Source organism: Physeter macrocephalus, chromosome 20 (assembly GCF_002837175.3).
Source record: "Physeter macrocephalus isolate SW-GA chromosome 20, ASM283717v5, whole genome shotgun sequence".
NCBI lineage: Eukaryota > Metazoa > Chordata > Mammalia > Artiodactyla > Physeteridae > Physeter > Physeter macrocephalus.
Window position 1 is genome coordinate 602,893 of NC_041233.1, and position 19,452 is coordinate 622,344.

Consider the following 19,452-nt stretch of genomic DNA (forward strand, 5'->3'; position numbering starts at 1 on the left):
ATCACGAAAGCATCGACACATAATTGCAAAGCAGTTCATATGTGTGCAACGTTATTCTGCATTCAAGGCTCCGTGTACCTGTCTCCAGAGTGGGGGACTGCACCAGCTGCCAAGTTTCATACCAGCTGCCAAGTTTCCCTTCCCAAGACCCTAGTAGAGTGACTTCTGACCTGAACTGGGGAGAAAACGTACTAAAAATGCTGATGTAAATATTTTACATCTTTGCCTGGTTTTCCAGAAGGTGCAGGAACGTTCTCCACAGGGCCGTTTCTAGCATTTCCTCTCAATCAAACAGCTGGACATGTAACATTCATTTAGCAGCTGGTGGTGTCGCTACGGAAAGCATCCCCAAGGGCACGTATTCTTCTCGTCCTGCTGCCTTGGAGCCTTTAAACTTCTGGCACAAAGGGAACTTAGATGCTCGCGTGGACCCCTCAGCACACGAGTGTCCTAGTAGCACGTGCATTAATCACACTTTGCCGTGTGCTGGGTAACGGTCGGTTCAGCTTTTAACTTTAAGGCGAGAACCAATATTGTACCTGGCTGTCGGAAGGAGACTGCGGTGCTTTGGGAGCTAATGTCACACCTGATGTCCTGCCACGGAAATCAGGAAGCCTGATGCTATTTGATTTAGACTTCACCAGACTCTGCTGGCTGGGCCCGGGTTCCAGTTCGAGGTAACTCAAATATACAGAGAGGCACTTATTAGGGATTTAGAACTCTGCTGTCTAAAACGTCACCAACCATAGCAATGACAGCGGAAACAGTTTGGCTTGGATTTATTCATCAAAGGTTTAACTGGTAAAAATCACACACACACACAATCACTCAGAACCCCCAGACTGCCCCCTCCACTCTGGTCCTCTCTCCACACCCCCATCCCTTCCCTCTCCCTGCTTTCCTGCTTTTCATTCTGGACGAAAACTCAGGCCAGACCACAGAGCCAGGAGGGCTGCACACGGGCTTGTATTACTCCTTAGTGATGGAAACCAGACCCAGCCACTGATAAGTGGGTTTTCAAAGCATTTATTTGATCAACACAATTTACCTCCTTTGTCACTTTATTTCAGGATCTGAGGGAGGAGAATGGGTGAGGCAGGACTGCCGTTGGGACAGCCTCCCGTGATTGTTAAGGCTGGTCCTCACCCAGGTTAGATCGTCTCCGTGTCAGCAGGAACCAGGCCCTCGTCTGCAGCACCTCACCTTAGCCCCCCAGATTCATCGGTGCTGCTGGATGTCAAGTGTGTCTATTTCAAAATGGAAAGAGTAGAAGGGGGTCAATTATTGATGAGCTAAACAACCATTTAGGTAAAACAATTGAATTTTTTCTTGTAAAATGTTGGTAGAGGAGACCAGGGAACAGAGAGGTTTTGATAAGAGGAGAAAATGTTTCGGAAATATCATAATATCTGAAATTTATGAAGCACATTCATTTCCTGAGCATGAAGAATGTTTTACTCGTTTCTGTAACCTGTCTACATCTTCTCTTGATCAAGCTATGATATAAATGAATACATACATACAATGTCTCTCCTAACTTCACACCACCCATGATGGGCACGCATTAGATTGGTTGCTATTATTTTTATATTATTTTATTTTTTTATTAAAAAAATAATTATTGGAGTATAGTTGATTTAAAATGTTGTGTTAGTTTCTGCTGTACAGCAAAGTGATTCAGTTATACATATATATGTATCCACTCTTTTTTAGGTTCTTTTCCTATATAGGTCATTACAGAGTATTGAGTAGAGTTTCCTGTGCTGTACAGTAGGTCCGTATTTGTTATCCATTTTATATACAGTAGTGTATATCTGTCAATCCCAATCTCCCAATTTATCCCTCCCCCCCTTCTCCCTTGGTAACCATAAGTTTGTTTTCTGCATCTGTGACTCTATTTCTGTTTTGTAAATAGGTTCATTTGTACCATTTTTTTAGACTCCACATATAAGCGATATCATGATATTTGTCTTTCTCTGTCTGACTTACTTCACTCAGTATGACAATGTCTAGGTCCATCCATGTTAATGCAAATGGCAGTATTCCACTGTGTATACGTACCACATCTTCTTTACCCATTCCTCTGTCGATGGACATTTAGGTTGCTTCCATGTCCTGGCTATTATTGTAAATAGTGCTGCAATGAACATTGGGGTGCATGTATTTTTTCAAATTATGGTTTTCTCTGGATATATGCTCAGGAGTGGGATTGCTGGACCATATGGTAGCTCTATTTTTTAGTTTTTTAAGGAACCTCCATACTGTTCTCCATAGTGGCTGCACCAATTTACATTCCCACCAACAGTGGAGTGTTTTTCTGGTTGCTACTATTTTTAGAGAAGGAAACAAAAAGACTAATTTTCTAAGGAAGGGACTGCATGAGTTAGTGGTAGAACCCTTACTCAGCAAGGGTATTTTAAGCCTGAGTTTCCTTTTTCTCTTTCTGCCCTTGTATAGAAGATATAGAGGGGCCTTTAAAAACCCCAGTAGGGATGTACTAATTCGAGGATCTATTTCTGTATGACAAGCTACCCCCTCACTTGGCATAGGGGCTTCAGACAATAACTGCTTATTTGTTCTTGGGATCCAGTGGGTTGACTGGGCACAGCTGGGCAGTTCTGCTGGGGTCACGTGCAGCTGTGACCTCCCCCGGGGAGACGGTCTAAATAACCCCCGGGTCTCTCTGTGCCCTCCCATCTTCCAGCCCGAGTTACTTTGCAGTGTGGAGACTGACTTCCACGAATGAGTGTGCAAGGGTTTATCAAGCCTGTTTGCACTGTGCTTGTTAATGTCTATGGGTCCAAGCAAGTCCCAAGGCCAAGTCCAGAGACAATGCGGGTGGGAGGGGCAGGGGTTGCACAAGTACAAGACCAGCGGGAGGGGGTTTCCTTGGGGCCCACCAAGTGGACTGATGTGGGAAAAGGAGGCTCTGAGGCTCATGTCTATCCTGGGTGAAGTGTGGTGGAGAATCCAGCTGGTCCGGCAGCTAGGACTTCTGCTGATAAAAGGTGTACTTGTCACCCATGTTGTTTTCATTGGGGTCAATTCAAATGGGTGATGCAGTATGTTGCCTTAACTCTACACTGAATCTTCCTCCTCTGGGGGGAGAACGCCTGCTTAAAATGGGTGAACATTGGCCCCTGGCCGAGTGTGTGGACAACTGGATGAGAGAGAGTGTGGATGTTTCCACTGTTGCCATCTGCCCCCTTTTCCAACCAAAGTGACAGATTTCAGCTGCATCGGGACAAGTAGAATAATGTAGAGCACAGGGTAAATGAAGCCCTTTAAACTATCTCCATGGGGGGGACTTCCCTGGTGGCACAGTGGATAGGATTCTTTGCTCCCAATGCAGGGGGCCCAGGTTCAATCCCTGGTCAGGGAACTAGATCCCACATGCACGCCGCAAGTAAGAGTTCACATACCACAACTAAGGAGCCCCCCTGCCGCAACTAAGACCCCGGGCAACAACAACAACAAGAACCTATCACCGTGATGAGCGTGATTGACAGTAGTAGATTCCAGACAGAGCTGAGACCACCCTGTCCCCTGTCCCAGGGCAGCAGGGCTGGGCTCCGGGTGAGCTGGTCCCCTCCCTCCCTCCCCACAGTGCTGTCATCGGTGGTCGTGCCTGTGGTCCTGTGTGGGACCCTCTGATCTGACTGTCTATCGTTATTCTCCTGCCATGCCCTGTCCACACTTCTGAGACATTAGTTTGCTTTTCCCTCGTAAGCAGTTCATAATATGCCCCCATTTGGGGTTAAAAGGAGAGCGACGCCCTGGGGGAGGGGCCGTGGCAGTGCCATCGGAGGGGCTGCAGGGCGCAGAGCCAGGGCTGGGGCCCGCGCTCGGAGCAGTGCCCAGCGTGACCAGGCTTCCTGGGGCCTCGTCCTGCCTTGGCCGCTGACCAGCTCTTGATGTTTAATTTCTCTGAGCTTTAATTTCTTCAGCTTCACCAGGAACTGAAGCTATGGACCCTCCATTGTCCCTTTTCTGTATAATTCTAAGATAATCACACTCCTTTTCAGCCTTGATCTCCATAGGCGTAAGAGGCGTCATCTTAAGCAAAATCAGTGTCAAGAAATCATTAATTGTCACCAAACTCCAAGTACTGAAAATGATGTCTGAAGAGTGTTGGGGCCAGCAGGCCAGGTGCTGGTGGGTGGAGGCCTTCTGCAAAGAGACTTAGAGGGAGGAGGCGGCTGTGCTTCTTACGGGCACAGCAGGCTGAGTCCTGGGGAAATACAAGTTTTCCCAGGAAGACAGAAAATCTCTCACTTTCTGATGCATGAGCTGGTCAGTGAGTTAATCTTCACTAATCAAAACTTGCGAAAAGTTAAAGAAAAAAAAGGAAAAGGGAGAATATTCAAATAGTACCAAATGGAGAAAATGATGAAGTTAACTAAAGTGAACTTATGCCACGAGGGTTTGTCGGTTGTTCTCTCCAACAAGAAGAGAATTTCTCAGGCACCCGTCCGTGCTACACGTGATGCTGAGCGCACAGAATCCTTGCCCTTTAAGAACTCGCTCTGCTGGACTCGGAAAGTCATGTAGAGAGAAATATGCTCCCTCTTTGATCTGTTCTCGCTGAGATTTCCCAAGTTAATTAGTCTCTCTTGGGGAGACAGAGTTATCTCTTATTGACTCAATAACGATTAACTTTTAACAATTAACCATGGCTTTCAACCACACATATGCTATAATTTAGACAATATCATCATGTCCTTAACGGACAAAGATGGGAAAGTCCTTAGGGACTTATTCATCGTAGACCTTTATCCCCAAAGGCTGCGTTGAGCGTAGGTCTGCCAGGCCTCCAAGAGTGTCAGGATTTAATGCGTAACGAGGGCTGGCGGTCGGCCTGCCCTTATGGCTTTGAACGGACCAGCTTAAACTCCATTCCTACGTTGATAGGAGGTGGGGAAACTCCTCGGGGCCTCTGCCTCGGATGGCTCACTTCTGCTGAAATGTCACTTTTGAGTTTTGTCCTGTAAATGTTCTTTAATCTTTCACACTAGTTTGATCCAGGCAAGGGGCACGTAGAGCCCCCTCAGCTTCCTCTGTATGTGAACATCCTGCCGGCTGTCAGGCCCATCCGTGCTGGGGCCCCGGGGTTTCTCATCTAAGCTGCGCCCCCTGATAGGAGGGGTTCTCCACACCTGCCTGAGCCCCCTGCTCCCTTGTTCACGACAGGTGTCGATCGTACCGTACAAACCATTGGCAAGCATCCGACGTTTTATGTCCATTCTCAGGCACCATGACAAGGAAGTTCACGTCCAGGCTGGCTCAGCACAGACGCTGGAGAGCCTACATTTCCCCGAGGGTGGCTGGCTTTCCGGAGACTCCTTTCCAGGCTGAGCTTGCTCTGGGTGCCCGTCACAGAGAGGACAAGAGGGCCCCCCCGGCTGCAGACAGAACACACATTTGGGAAGAGCTGTTGTTACCCTCCCCTGCCCCACCCCCAAGGCTCTGTGACTTCTTAGATGTGGTCCTGCTGAGACCAAACCCCGCCTTGATTCTGTGTGGAGCTGGCAAGATATTCAGGAAGTACAGATTTTCCAAGAACCACGAAAATTTTGTGACTGCCATGTGACCTGGCTGCCTGGTGGGAGCGGCAGTCAGTGCTCCAGTCCTGGAGATCTGGACGGCTGGATGCAGAACGTCCTGTAACAGCCGAGGGTGGGCAGTGGTGGGCAGCGCAGGTGTCAGCAAAGAGCATCTCCACTGGTCTGTCAAATCGTGGGATGATTCGGGCCCAACTTTTTCTGCAGATGCGTTGAAGAGGGATGTGCCAGTCGGGAGGTGGGTGACTCTGCAGGTTTACAAGATCAAAAGGCGATGCGGCCGTGTGATGCCCGCAGAGGCCACACGTGACGCAGCCCATGGCGGCCCCGCTGGGGACGTGCAGTCGTTGAAGTGACAGGTTCAGTCTGTGACTCGATCAATGTACAATAGTCTCGTAGGAAATTGCTCACTTCCAAATTGGTTTTGAGAAGGTGGTGGTGGGGATAAATTAAGAGTTTGGGATTAATATACACACACGACTATCTATACAATAGATAAGCAACAAGGGCCTGCTGTACAGTACAGGGGAGTTCTAGTCAATACTCTGTAATAACCTGTATGGGAAAAGAATCTGAAAAAGAAAAGATATATATATATATATATATATATATGTATAACTGAATCACTTTGCTGTACACCTGAAACTAACACAACATTGTAAATCAACTATACTCCGATATAAAACAACAATTTAAAAAACAAACAAACAAAAAACAAAAATTGGTTTTGGTTTAACTGTGAAGGAGAAGGCCTTGTTCCCACTGTTCTGAGACTTGATTAAGGGTCTGAAGAGCCACAGTGTAGCGGGCTTAGAGGTCAGACAGACCAGCTTTGAAGTCCGGGGCTCTGCCCTCTGTGACTGCGGAAACGTAAGTGCTACCTTTCTCTGCCTTAGTTTCTTCAGTCAAGAAAAAAAATCCTCTGGGCTTCCCTGGTAGCGCAGTGGTTAAGAATCCGCCGGCCAATGCAGGGGACACAGGTTCGAGCCCTGGTCTGGGAAGATCCCACATGCCGCGGAGCAACTAAGCCCGTGCGCCACAACTACTGAAGCCCATGAGTTTAGAGCCCGTGCTCCGCAATAAGAGAAGCCACTGCAGTGAGAAGCCCGCGCAGCGCAACGAAGAGTAGCCCCCTCTCGCTGCCACTAGAGAAAGCCCGCACACAGCAACTAAGACCCAAGGCAGCCAAAAAAAAAAAGAAAAGAAAAAAGAAAAAAACCCTCCTTCCAAGGACAGCTTTGAGAATAAAACAAAGTAGAGAACGAGTAAGGAGTTTTTGATAAGAAAATCTCTCGTGCTTGCTGATATTTGATGTGGTTACCAGCCCTCTGAAAACTCACCAGGTATTGGGGATTCAGGGGCCCAGAGCTGGCTGGAGATGGTCCTGGATTTGGTCCAACTTGTTTTAGGTCCTAGCCAGCTGTGGATGTGATCGCCGGGTGGAGTGCAGCGGAAGCTTGGGTAGAGACACTCCCCGCTCTCTCTGTGTGTCGTTCAGGTCCTCCGGGAAGCAGACCGTGAGATGGGGTTGAGGGTGTGAGAAGTTTATCGGGGGAGTGACGTCTGTGGCAGACGGAGGAGAGGAAGCAGGCTGGACTGGGTGCCCACAGACAGAGATGTATGTGGGACCGTCTTAGTCAATCCAAGGGGAAGCCCTGGGCCCCCGGTGCCCTTCAGAGTAGCCCCACCTTGGGCAGGCGTAGCTGGGCCCTGGGACCCTCCCTGCTCGCTCAGCTGGGGCTGCCTGGGTCTTCCTGGGCTGCAGGCTCCTTCCGGTGGGGACGGGAGCCATGGCCTGTGGCTGCCGCCCCGACCGAGTGGACTCAGACCTCAGCGGTCCATGTGTTCGTAGCTTGGTGGTGGTAACAGTGACTGTATTGGCCTCTAGTACGTGCTTGACAACGTTTTAAATGATCGTATGTAAACTTCAAAACAACCATGAGTTCATTTTTATTTTCTACATTTGAAAGTTGAGAATTAATCTCAGAAAGCTTAAGCAACTTGGCCAAGTTCAATAGCTAGAAAATAGCAGAACCAAGGAATCTGAATGCAAAAAATAATATCATCAGTGCAGGGTAGAAACTTGGCTTATATTCTTACAAATATAGAAGATGTGCATTCAGCTTATCTGGAGAGTAGGGATTTTGTCCAGGTCGTAGAAGGACTAGTGTCCTCACGGCCACCTGCCTTCAGAATACTGGTCTGAAAAACCCGGTAACTCAGCATTCAGAAAGTGAGCACAGAGGAACAGTACGTAACTAGGAGGAGGTGGGGGAGGGAGTAGAGGATTGCCTTTTAGAAAAATGGACCACATTTAGAAAGAAAACTGGCAAAATTAGTTGCACCTGTAGAGTCAACAGTGATAAATACATTGCTAAGAATTAGAGCCCAAACTGTGAACAATATTGGGTGGCAGAAAGTAGCTTCCCTAGGTGCCTTATTTAATTTGGATTTGCTGATACACTCAGTGACTTTTACCCAGTTTGTTGGGGCAGATGTCCACGGATGACAAAGAGGGAAACACTGAGTCCCCGCAGGGCATCGGAACACCTGCCTCCATTTTCCGTCCTGGTGGACAAGCCCCATTCTGCTTCTGAGGTTTCGTTGTACTTGGGCTTTCAGAAAACGATAAGAAATTTATCATCTACTTTGAGTCTGATGACATTCCAGGGAGCATCTTCCGAATTCCATCTCACTAACCTGGACGAAGCCTTTCCGAGGCCCGACTGTCCTTATCCAACCCGGAACTGGCTTCTTTCATCCATTCACAGAGCAAACGGAGCCCACTGCAGTTCATCCAAATTCCGCTGACAAGCGATGGGAGAGGAAACCTCTCTCTCCTGACGTCCAAGGCGGAATTGTGATGGACCCTCAGAGAGCAAATGGTGCCCGTGAGTGAAGGTGACTCCCTTCCCTCTGTTTCACACAGCTCACCCTGCTCTTCCTACATGTCCAACACTGAGAATAGACACCAGGATTCCTATGCTGAGGGTTCTAGTGAAGGCGAAATGGCTGCTTTACTCCCAGTGAGGGGATCTGTCCAAACATCCCTTCTGGGGGAGCAGAGCTGTTGAACCTGGGCTCAGGTCCGGGGCCTGTACCGGGGAAGGGGAGGCCGTGGTGGCAGATGGGCCGGCCTGGATGTGACACTGACTCGAGACGTGGCCTCCAAACAAGGGTTGCCATGCAATAGTCGGGACATACTTCTACTAAAAAGTTCTTTGTTGTCTGTCTGAAATTCAAATTATTTTCTTTTTTTGGTCACACTTCATGGCTTGCAGGATCTTAGTTTCCTGACCAGGGACTGAATCTGCGCCCTCGGCCGTGAAAGCTCGGAGTCTTAACCCCTGGACTGCCAGGGAATTCCCTGAAATTCAAATTTTTTGACTTTTTTTTTTTGGTATTTTATCTGAATATTATCTGTATTTATGTGTTTTAAAATCCTGTGTTTTATCTGGCAGCCCAACTCTAATCCCAATCTGTGAAACTGAAGAACAGACCCAAAGTGTCGGCCCAAAGGGATAGACAGAAAGGTGGATTCTGGTAACCAGTCAGTGGGGTCAATTAGAGATTGCAGCTCGAAGCAAGAGCTTGTGAGTTGTTGGAATCAATAGAAGTTATTGGCTGATGTAAAATACCAAGTGGGAGGTCACAGTATTTGATGAAGGCAGGGCAGTCACTACAAAGGCGTGTCTAAGGGGCAGGTCCTATCATTACCCTTGCGTTACAGCCGAGGAAACCGAGGCTCCTGGAGTACAGGTGACCTTTCCTGGGAAACACAAGTGATGGCAGGACTGGAAGCAAAGGAGTCTGTCTCCCGAGGCCATGCCTTACACATCTTGGTACTCTGTTGAGAGAGCTTTGCTCTGTCATTTATTTATAAAAAGAGGTGCTTGAAGACATCAGAAACTCCCATCTGAAGACAATTCTTCTCCGAGTGGGTTAGGGACGGGTTAGTGGAGGGAAAAATCGCTTATCTGATCCTCTATAATATTCACTGATTAATAAAAGAAAGACATTGTTTTAAGAGTTTGAAATAATGTTAATATGTGATGCATTGCTTGTTTTTAAAAAAACAAAGATCACAAGTATTTTCCTGTGAGTTACAACCAGAACATTTCCAGAACACCTCACTTCTAACCTATTCAAGGATTCAGTAAGTAGGATGGTGGGCTTCATGCTGTGTCAAGCTCCACATGAGACATGGTCTAAAAAGACGAGCGAGCACGTCCCTGCCCTCGGGGGCCTAGCTTCCCTTACTGCATTCCACGAGGAGCTGAGTTTTCTCCCTACCACCCATCTGGACCATTGTCACCTGGATCTCTCCGTCCCCTCACCTTCGGCCGGTGGTAGGCACTGGGAGGGTGGGAGAGGTTGAGGGTCTCCTGCCCGGCTCCCTCCCCAGGAAACTGTCCCCGCAGACATGCTGAGTTCTGACCAGGGCTCCCCGCTGGACTCTCCGGGAGGGTTAGTGTTAGGGTCAGGGTCAGGGTCAGGGTCAGGGTTAGGGTTCTGCTGGTCACTGATCTCTGGGCTTTACGGTGGCTGGCTGGTTTCCTTCATCCTGTTCTGCCTTTTCTAGACAGCCTGCCACTGAGGTCTCCTCCACCTTTTGAAGGTGTCATCTCTGTCCTACTGGGACACTGATTGACACAAGCTTCATAATCTCTCCTGAGATTACTGCTTTTCAGGTTGTCCATAAAATATGATGAAAAAAATGTGAACCCAAGACAGAAACATTGAAGGGAAGGAATACACTGGGAGAAAGTAATGCTACAGTGGCCGGCAGGCTGACGATGCCTGGGGGTGCAGAGGGCCTAGGGAGGCTGGTGTGTTGTTTGCCTTGTACCGACCAAGGTCCGCTGTAAAAGAACTTGTCATGTACATATCATCCGTGTAAGTATTGTGTACTTGGACAGCCACGTGCAGAATATCCATCCTAAACTACGCGATGACAAACTTCCGTAAACATAGATTTTATATAATATACATATATACGTCTCATCTAAAGAAGCCCTTACACAATTGATTACATTTTACAAGGAAGAAAGGAAACCACCCAGGACAAACGACTGCGACCTTTCCTTAAACATATTTTGAGCTGCCCTAAGACATATCAGAAAAAACCAAGGAGGATGTTCCAGGGAAGAAAATCTTACTTCTGTATGAGGGAAAACTTCGTAACAGTGTGAGATCCAAAAAGAATGTACCGTTTAGCTCTGTATAGTTTGTAAGACTCACTCGGCTTTGGTTTTTGGTCATGTAACGTATTTTGGCCCTTAAAAGAAAATCTCTTGAGTTCAATGACATAAACAGATTAAAAAAAAAAAAAAGTTTACTAGGCCGTGCCTGGTAGCCTCTCTTAATGTAGGGCTTGCTCTTTTTTTTTTCTCCTTGTATGCAAGGAGCTGAATTTTCTTTTTTCTTTCTTTTTTTTTTTTTTTGTCGGTAATACAGATACGAATTTAATACAGTTGACAATATGACCACACCTCTCTTTGAGCTTTGAGGAATGAAGAATACAAAAACAATCAATTCAATATCCATTATGATTTTCCTATATCCCTGTGCATCCCTTTAACATCAAAATCCCTTGCTAATGTCATGTCACTCTTTCTGGTCCCTTTTCAAGTTCTTCGGTTTAACCCCAGTGTAGTCCCAGACCATCACAATGACACCTGGCCCTCCTTGTTCTAAGGAACTTCTCTACTGGATTAAGCAGTCTGTGGGCTCTTGGTAAATGTTGTTGAATAAAAACATCCCTTTTCTTACCATTTCTCTCACAGCCAATCTTACCTACCAATCTTGTTCTTCTCTGCCCCTTACTGGCATCTCCAACCATCCTAGTGTCTTGGTTTCATCCAGGCTATTTGGTAGAATTCTATGATTATCCATTGCAAGAGTGCCCTTTCCAGTACCTTTGGTCTATTACAGGTACTTGACCGTTTGCAGTTTATCAGGCTTTCTTCTCTCTATTCTCCACCCCCTTCTGCAAACACACAGACACCAACACTTTGTCTCCTAATTCCATAGCATGCAGTCAACAGTAGTATACAACAAGCCCTGGCTTTGAATTTTAAAAAGCCTTAAGGAAAAATGGATTCTTGCCAGAAATAACTAGGAGTTAGTAGTCTTTTGCATTTTGGAGTGTGTGATATCAGAGAAAAAAACCTCACCATGTGTTAATACATGCTAAGTGGTTAGAACGTTGCCCGGCTCATAGTAAGTGCTGGATGAGGGCCCACCAACATCACTGTTAATATTTGACTTTGGCAACGTCTTTTCACGCCACGCTTCCAGGTCCTGCAGGACTCTGCTCCATCAGCGGGCGCTGCTTCACGTCCCACCTGCATAACCACCCCCTCCCCGCAGCTGGCCCCCCTGTCACCTGCACACCCGTGGGAAGTTACACCGGGTCTCTGCTTGTGCACACGCCCCACAGGGGTTGAAGAGGAAGAGCAGGGCCGTGCTGTGCAGGCGGCAACCCAGGAGGTGCTCTCGGGGCTTGCTTCCTCCTCCCCGGGGTCGTCCACTGGTTTCCAGCAGGTTCCACCACCCTGGCCATGATATATCACCAGCAGCCACAGGATGGTCACATGCTGTCTTTCCATAGACTCCAGGACAGAAGATGGGAATGAGACTGAGGGAAAATGAACACAGTTCCTACATAAAAAAGTGTGACTCTTTGCAGTTGTAGTCTATGCTTGCACTCGCCCAACAGCCAGTTACAAATAGTCACCAATTACCAGAAACTAGACCGGGATGTTCATGCTACCGATTAGCTCTTTAAACTTAATTATGCAATAATTAAATGGAACACTTCTCTTTTGCACTTTTTATGTCCTCAAAATAGTTCAAGTCTTTGTAAGATTCTAGTCAACTTGCCATTTTCACACAGTATGAGGCTTAGTTTTATTTCTGGTTCCTGTAAAAATGTAACTGGTATTAATTCATCTTTGCAGTTAGAATTTTTAAATACAGGACTCATTGCAATGGAGAAGACCCATGAAACGTCTTAATAGAAGAAAATTCAGACGCAGCCATTTCTTACAACACTGTACAAACATTGCCTCTTTTTAGGTATGAATCTGTATTTTTATTGGTTTAACAGCAAAATAAAATGTAATTGCTCACCCATGAGCTGACTTTAACAAGGAAACTGTTCCTTATTGAAGTCTGATGAAAGGTCACCAGCAGCAAGAACCTCTGCAAGAGGGGACATACAATATCAAGTTATTTGGGCTCAATTCAGTGAGTGTTTGTTGATCAATCATCACATTGTAGACACTATTCCAGGCATTGTAAATTCAGAGCTGATGAAGGTGCTGTGTCCTTAAGAAGCTCACAATTTATTCCTGGGACAGGAAGCTAGCACACTGTGAGTAGTTCTGTAGATGGACCCCGATGGGGTGCCCAAGGCTGGCATTTCCTTCCTGGGTAGTGTGTCTGTCCCCTCTGGTAGGCCAGCTACTGCTGGAGGACAAGGACCGTGTCTTCTTGTTGCTCTATCCCTACCAAAAGTTCAGGGCTCAGCTTATTTTTTAAAAGAAAAATATAAAGAAAAGGGAGGAAGGGGTGGAGGAAAGGAGAGAAGAAGGTAAAAAAGGAGAGAGAAATGTTAATAAAAGAGAGGATTATTGAATCAAACATCAAAGGAAGAGTATGATTTTTCTAAATTGGAAAAGGAAGAGGAAACAATTAGTTCTGCCCGGAATAGGATGAGTCAGCAAAAATTTCGTAGAAGAGATGACATCTGAGCCAAGACTTAAAGGGCACCAGAATTTTCCCCGTGGAGAAGGAACAAAAGTGTAAGTCATGGGCTTCCCTGGTGGCTCAGTGGTTAGGAATCTGCCTGCCAATGCAGGGGACACAAGTTTGAGCCCTGATCCAGGAGGATGCCACATGCCATGGAGCGGCTAGGCCTGTGCGCCACAACTACTGAAGCCTGCGTGCCTGGAGCCTGTGCTCTGCAACAGGAGAAGCCACCTCAGTGAGAAGCCTGTGCACCACAGCAAAGACCCAAACACAGCTAAAAATAAATAAATAAAAAATAAATTAAGGGCTTCCCTGGTGGCGCAGTGGTTGAGAATCCGCCTGCCGATGCAGGGGACACGGGTTCGTGCCCCGGTCCGGGAAGATCCCACATGCCGCGGAGTGGCTGGGCCCGTGAGCCATGGCCGCTGAGCCTGCGCTTCCGGAGCCTGCGCTCGGCAAAGGGAGAGGCCGCAACGGTGAGAGGCCCGCATACCGGAAAAAAAAAAAAAAAAAAGGTGAGGAGGTGTCACTCAGTCATTCAACAAATTTGCTGAATACCTTGCCTGTGACAGGCCTGGAAACACCACTACTGGCTTTGAGATGCTTACTGATGAGGAGGCAGGCATTTCAGCAAGTCCAGTGGTTAGTGCAAGGGTCAGGTTACAGGGCAGTGGCTCAAAACCACTGTGTAAGAGGGGACTCAAGTGGAGTCAAAATTACCCTCAGAAATCTCTGGAATTGTCAGCTCCTGAGTCCTTAGAAGCTTCCAAGATGATAATTTTTGTTGCTCTTGGCTTTTTGGCTCTGTCTGGCTTCCCTTTCCCTGGGCAGTGAAGGACAAGGTCTATTTTTAAAAGGAGGAAGGGCTAAGAATAAACAAGAGGGTTTCTTGCAGGGGACCCGGGTTCGTGCCCCGGTCCGGGAAGATCCCACATGCCGCGGAGTGGCTGGGCCCGTGAGCCATGGCCGCTGAGCCTGCCCGTCCGGAGCCTGCACTCCGCAACGGGAGAGGCCACAACAGTGAGAGGCCCGCATAGCGAAAAAAAAAAAAAAAAAAAAAATTAAAAAAAAGTGTAAGTCATAACAGGCGGAGTGACACATCTATAAAGAAACATAAGTCCTTGGAAATTGGATCCATCAGGTGTGTTGGATGTGTAGGCTGGAAGGGGAGAACTAAGGAGAGATGAGGTGACTGCAGATGGTGAGACCAAGAAGGCAGTTCACACAGTAGAAATAATTGATCTGGTCTTTGATTTAGAGACATACCTGGACCGGAAGGAGGGAGGAGTGAAGAGAGACCAGGTGATTAATGGAGGCCCTTCACAGTGGTCCAGAGAGAAGGTGATGAGGGTCTGAGTCAGAGAAGGGCTGAGGGTCAGTGCAACATTGTGGGGTATAACCTCTAGAAATGATTGACCATGGAAGAAGCTTCATTCAACAACAGTAAGGTTTCAAAAAGGAAGTCTTGAAGGGAAGATGACTACACCACACACAGAAATACCAAGTCAGGAGGAGGAGTTGGTGATGGGTTGGGGGGAGATAATGATTTGATTACGTTGCAGGATTAGGAGAGATCTGGAAGGGAAGGCTGCACCTACTAGCCAGCAGGGGTTTTAGCGCCATCTGCCCCAAGCAGCATCATCCACATGATGTCAGAGCCGACCCCCAGTGCCCTGGCCTGTTTGCACCTCAGACTTAAACCGCTGAGGGTGCAGCCTCTGCACAGCCCTAGCTTCCTGACTGCTGCCCTGTCGAATACGACCTCACTTTACCCTTCCCTGAGGAAGGATCGGCTTGGTGGTGGTGCCATAACACACACCCCCAAACCTCAATGCCTCACAGCAATAAAGGCTCATTTCTTGTTCACATTACATGTTGTTGCAGGCCAGCTGGGGTCCCAGCTCTGCGTCATCATCGTCCTCCCTCTGGGTCCAGGCTGATGGAAGTACTGTTGAACAGTCCTCATGGTAGTGGGAAGAGAGAACATGACAAAACCTGCACCGGCTCCTAAGACTTCCATGCCAGCTGCACAAGGGACAAGGGACCAACCTCTTGCCTCCTGGGGAAGAATTCCAAATAATGTATATAAATTCTCCTCCCCAGCCCCCAGTGTGTGCTGGGCTCAGTGCTCCTTCCCAAGGGCACGGAAAAGGGAGAAAAAGTAACTTGATGGTGGAGGGGCCTGGCAAACACCCCACTGGCCACATGATCAGGGAGATGTCACACTGGTAGCCCATGGCCTTGATACGATGTCATGAGAAGGCACTAGGCTCTGGGTCTTCCTCCTGAAAACCTGCAGCCCCAGGCTAATCATGAGAAAAGCACCGGACAAACCCAAATTGAAGCACATTCTACAAAATCCCTGACTGGACTCCTCCATACCGTCAAGGTCGCCAAAACAAGGAAAGTCTGAGAAACTGTCACAGCCCGGAAGAGGCAAATGAGACGTGACAACCAGATGTGATGTGGTATTTTTAAAAATTTTAATTAATTAATTAATTTTGGGCTGTGTTGGGTCTTCGTTGCTGCGCGCGGGCTTTCTCTAGTTGCGGCGAGTGGGGGCTACTCTTTGTTGTGGTGCGCGGGCTTCTCATTGCTGTGACTTCTCTTGTTGTGCAGCACAGGTTCTAGGCACACCAGCTCAGTAGTTGTGGCACGTGGGCTTAGTTGTTCTGTGGCATGTGGGATCTTCCCGGACCAGGGCTCAAACCTGTGTCCCCTGCATTGGCAGGCAGATTCTTAACCACTGCGCCACCAGGAAAGTCCGTGATATGGTATTTTGGATGGGACCCTGGAACAGAAAAAGGACATTAGGGGAAAACTAGTGAAATCCCAAGAATGTGTAGATTTAGTTAATAGCAATGCACAAGGTTGGCTCCTTAGTTATGACAAATGTGGCATCCTCAAGTGAAATGTTAATGATAGGGCAGATTTATGTGGAAAATCTATGTTATCATCTCTGCACCTTTTCCATAAATCAAAAAGTATTCTAAAGTAAAAATTTTATTTCTATTAAAAAGAGGCACATGCCGTTTCCAACCACAAAACTGACCCAAGAACTCAGAGCTACCTGCTCACACTGGATTCTGCCTCTCCGATCCTGTCACTCAATATCATTATAAGATTATGAAAATAAATAAAGTCTGTATTTCCCTGGTAAATAGCTTGTGTCCAGGAGTGACCAAATACCAAATAAATTTATCTGCAGCTGCAATCAGAGGGGGAGAGGAAATCAAGTCAAGTGGGATTTGCTAATGTTCTGTAAAACAAAGCAAAACAGCAAAAGGAAAAACAGTGTTCAGTATCATCGCTTCACTCCTGTTTCATTGGCCGATGCTGGTCTGCTGGCCACACGTAACCCACAGCGTGTCTGGGGTATTTACCTCCTTCTACCCTTTGAAGCTGAAGCTTAGTGCTACTTCCAGGCCTCCTGTGGCTCCGGGCTCCCGGGTAGCAAGGATTTGGGGTTTTTCCCTGCCCACCCTGGATGGACACCTCCCTTGCTACCAGCCAGTTCCCACAGCATAAAGTCTCCCCTCGTGCAGAATGTTCCTGCCGAGCTGGCCTTGCCCCAGCAGTGCACTGAGCAGAGGTTAATGATATCTGGGTCGCACCGTGAAAGGGCATCTGAATTCCACAGAATCAAGTGGGAGGGAGAGCAGACGTGACCACACCCAGGACCAGGTGGTGGCCCAGGCTGGCTGTGCCAGCAGGCTCTGCTGCGGGGAGTGGGGTACAGGGCGGTGGTGCAGGGCTTGCCCTTCTGAGCAGAGAGAACCACAAAAGGGGAGTGGGGCGGAGGTCGTTCTGGGAGATGCCTCTGAGGACAGTGTCCAGAAAAGATGGGGGCAGACGTTCCGTCAGAAACCGTAATCTGAGAGAGGCTACGCATCTTTCATTCAAATTACCAGGAGAGATCTGGAACAGAAAACAATAGAAAGAAGTTCAAAGGTGTAAGCGAGATGGAAGTTGTCTGTTTTAACTCCAAGATGTTGTGTGTATGCTACTGACATTTGCGGGAAAGCCATTTCCCAGAGGCTTACACGGAGATGACTTGTTCGTAACAAACTGCTCCAGGAGAGCTCTTTTCTCTCTTTGTCATCTAATTTATTTATTTATTTATTTATTTTTGCGGTACGCGGGCCTCTCACTGCTGTGGCCTCTCCCGTTGCGGAGCACAGGCTCCGGACGCGCAGGCTCAGCGGCCATGGCTCACGGGCCCAGCCGCTCCGCCGCATGTGGGATCCTCCCGGACCGGGGCACGAACCCGCGTCCCCTGAATCGGCAGGCGGACTCTCAACCACTGCGCCACCAGGGAAGCCCTCATCTGATTTTTTTTTCTGTAGCCCTTGTTTCCACTTCTGCTCCCTCTCAAAGTAACCTGCGTCTTTGAGAGGCTCACAGGCTCACTGCTGCCTCCGACGAATCAGCCTCTGGGCTGGGAGCCAAGTTCACGCAATTTCGTGTTTACAAATGGCCTTGTTGCATCTGCCAGCCTCGGTCACGGTTGGTGGGCCGGTGGCCACACTGGCTCTGGCTGTGCCCCCGGGAGAGTGTCTTGTGTTTTCTACTGCCCCTTCTCTAATCAGGGTCATTATGTTCTCATTTCCTCGAAGGCTGCCGCTGATTGAGACTTCTGTCTCATGAAAGAAAGTAATTGAGTTGATGTCTTTGCCATGAGTGTGCATCGACTTCTAGAGCAGCTGCTATGAAAGGAGAGTGGAGCTTGGGTGGAGTGAACAGGCTTGGGAGCGCGGGGGGGCGGTGCCCTGAGTCTTCCTCCCGCTGCAAACTCGCGGTGCCTGGAAACTGTGTTCAGCAGGCTGCCTCTGCTCTGCTGAAAAACTGCCTGCTCGTTTCAAGATCTGCTGTTTAGTTGATAATGTCATTGCTGTCCTGGGCACTTGACTCCTTCACAGAGATTTTTACAGTGTCTGTGGGGTCCCTTTGCTAACGGAGAACAGAACTGCGTACAGCAGTCAGCACGATGCGTGATACCCAGGTGGAGAGAAAGGATGCTGGCCGCTTGCTGTTACGTTTTCCAAATCTCCCGTTTCTTTTCGCCCTGGTTTGATTTTTCTTTGTTTCAGGAAACATTAGCATATAAAATTCAATTTGGCTTTCCTCCTTCCTCGATTAGAAGTTAATGAATTTTATTGGTATTTGATCTGACCACAGGCTATTTCATTAGCTGAATAAAAGTTTCATTAATTTTAGTGATCTCATAATTCCACCGGATGGTGGACTCTGGTGTGAGCAGGTAGTAACACTGTCCTCATGCAGTTTCATCTTCTGTATTTCCCCTCGAGATGGGCTGTGTGGTCCTGATGATTTACATAACTACTTAAATATGAGTTGCAAAGCAGCATCTAAAATCGGATTCTGTCATTATTCTCTGGGTAATCAAAGGCTGCTTCTTCGTGGGGAGGGTCTGCCTCCAGAAAGGGGGCCCCCTGGGACCTTGTGGGAATGGGACAGGTGAGAAGACACTCAGACAAATCCCATTGGGCACCTGGAGAACTTGACAGGCTCTGATGACACAGGCAAATCATGGTTCCCTTGGCATTTCTTTTTCATAAAAGAAAGGATTTTCGATCCATTATATGAATATGTTTAAAATACAAATAATGCTTTGCTCCTGCTGGTAGCTTTTAAGATAAGTAGAAGAAATGATTATACTAAATGGCACTTGAATTGTACAGCTAAAACCTAATTCCATCTATTGCTTTACAGTTTAAAAACATTCAGAGTGACAGCGCTACACACAGTGTGGGTGGATCTCACAAATGTTATGTTGAGCGAAAAAAGCCAGATCCAGAAATTCTATCCTGTGCGATTCTGTTCACATAACCATTACTTATATAAAAGGAGGCAAAACTAATCTGTGGTGTTAGGAGACCAGAGTGGTTATCACTGGGGTTGTGATAGGGGTGGGGCATGAAGGGGGCACCTGGGGGGCTGGTCATGCTCTGCTTCTGATCCTGGTCACATGACTCTATTCACTCTGAATTAGGTCATTGCAAGTTGTGTAGATTTTTGTAAATAGGCTGTGTTTCAATTAAAAAAAAATCAATAGGGCTTCCCTGGTGGCGCAGCGGTTGCGCGTCCGCCTGCCGATGCAGGGGAACTGGGTTCG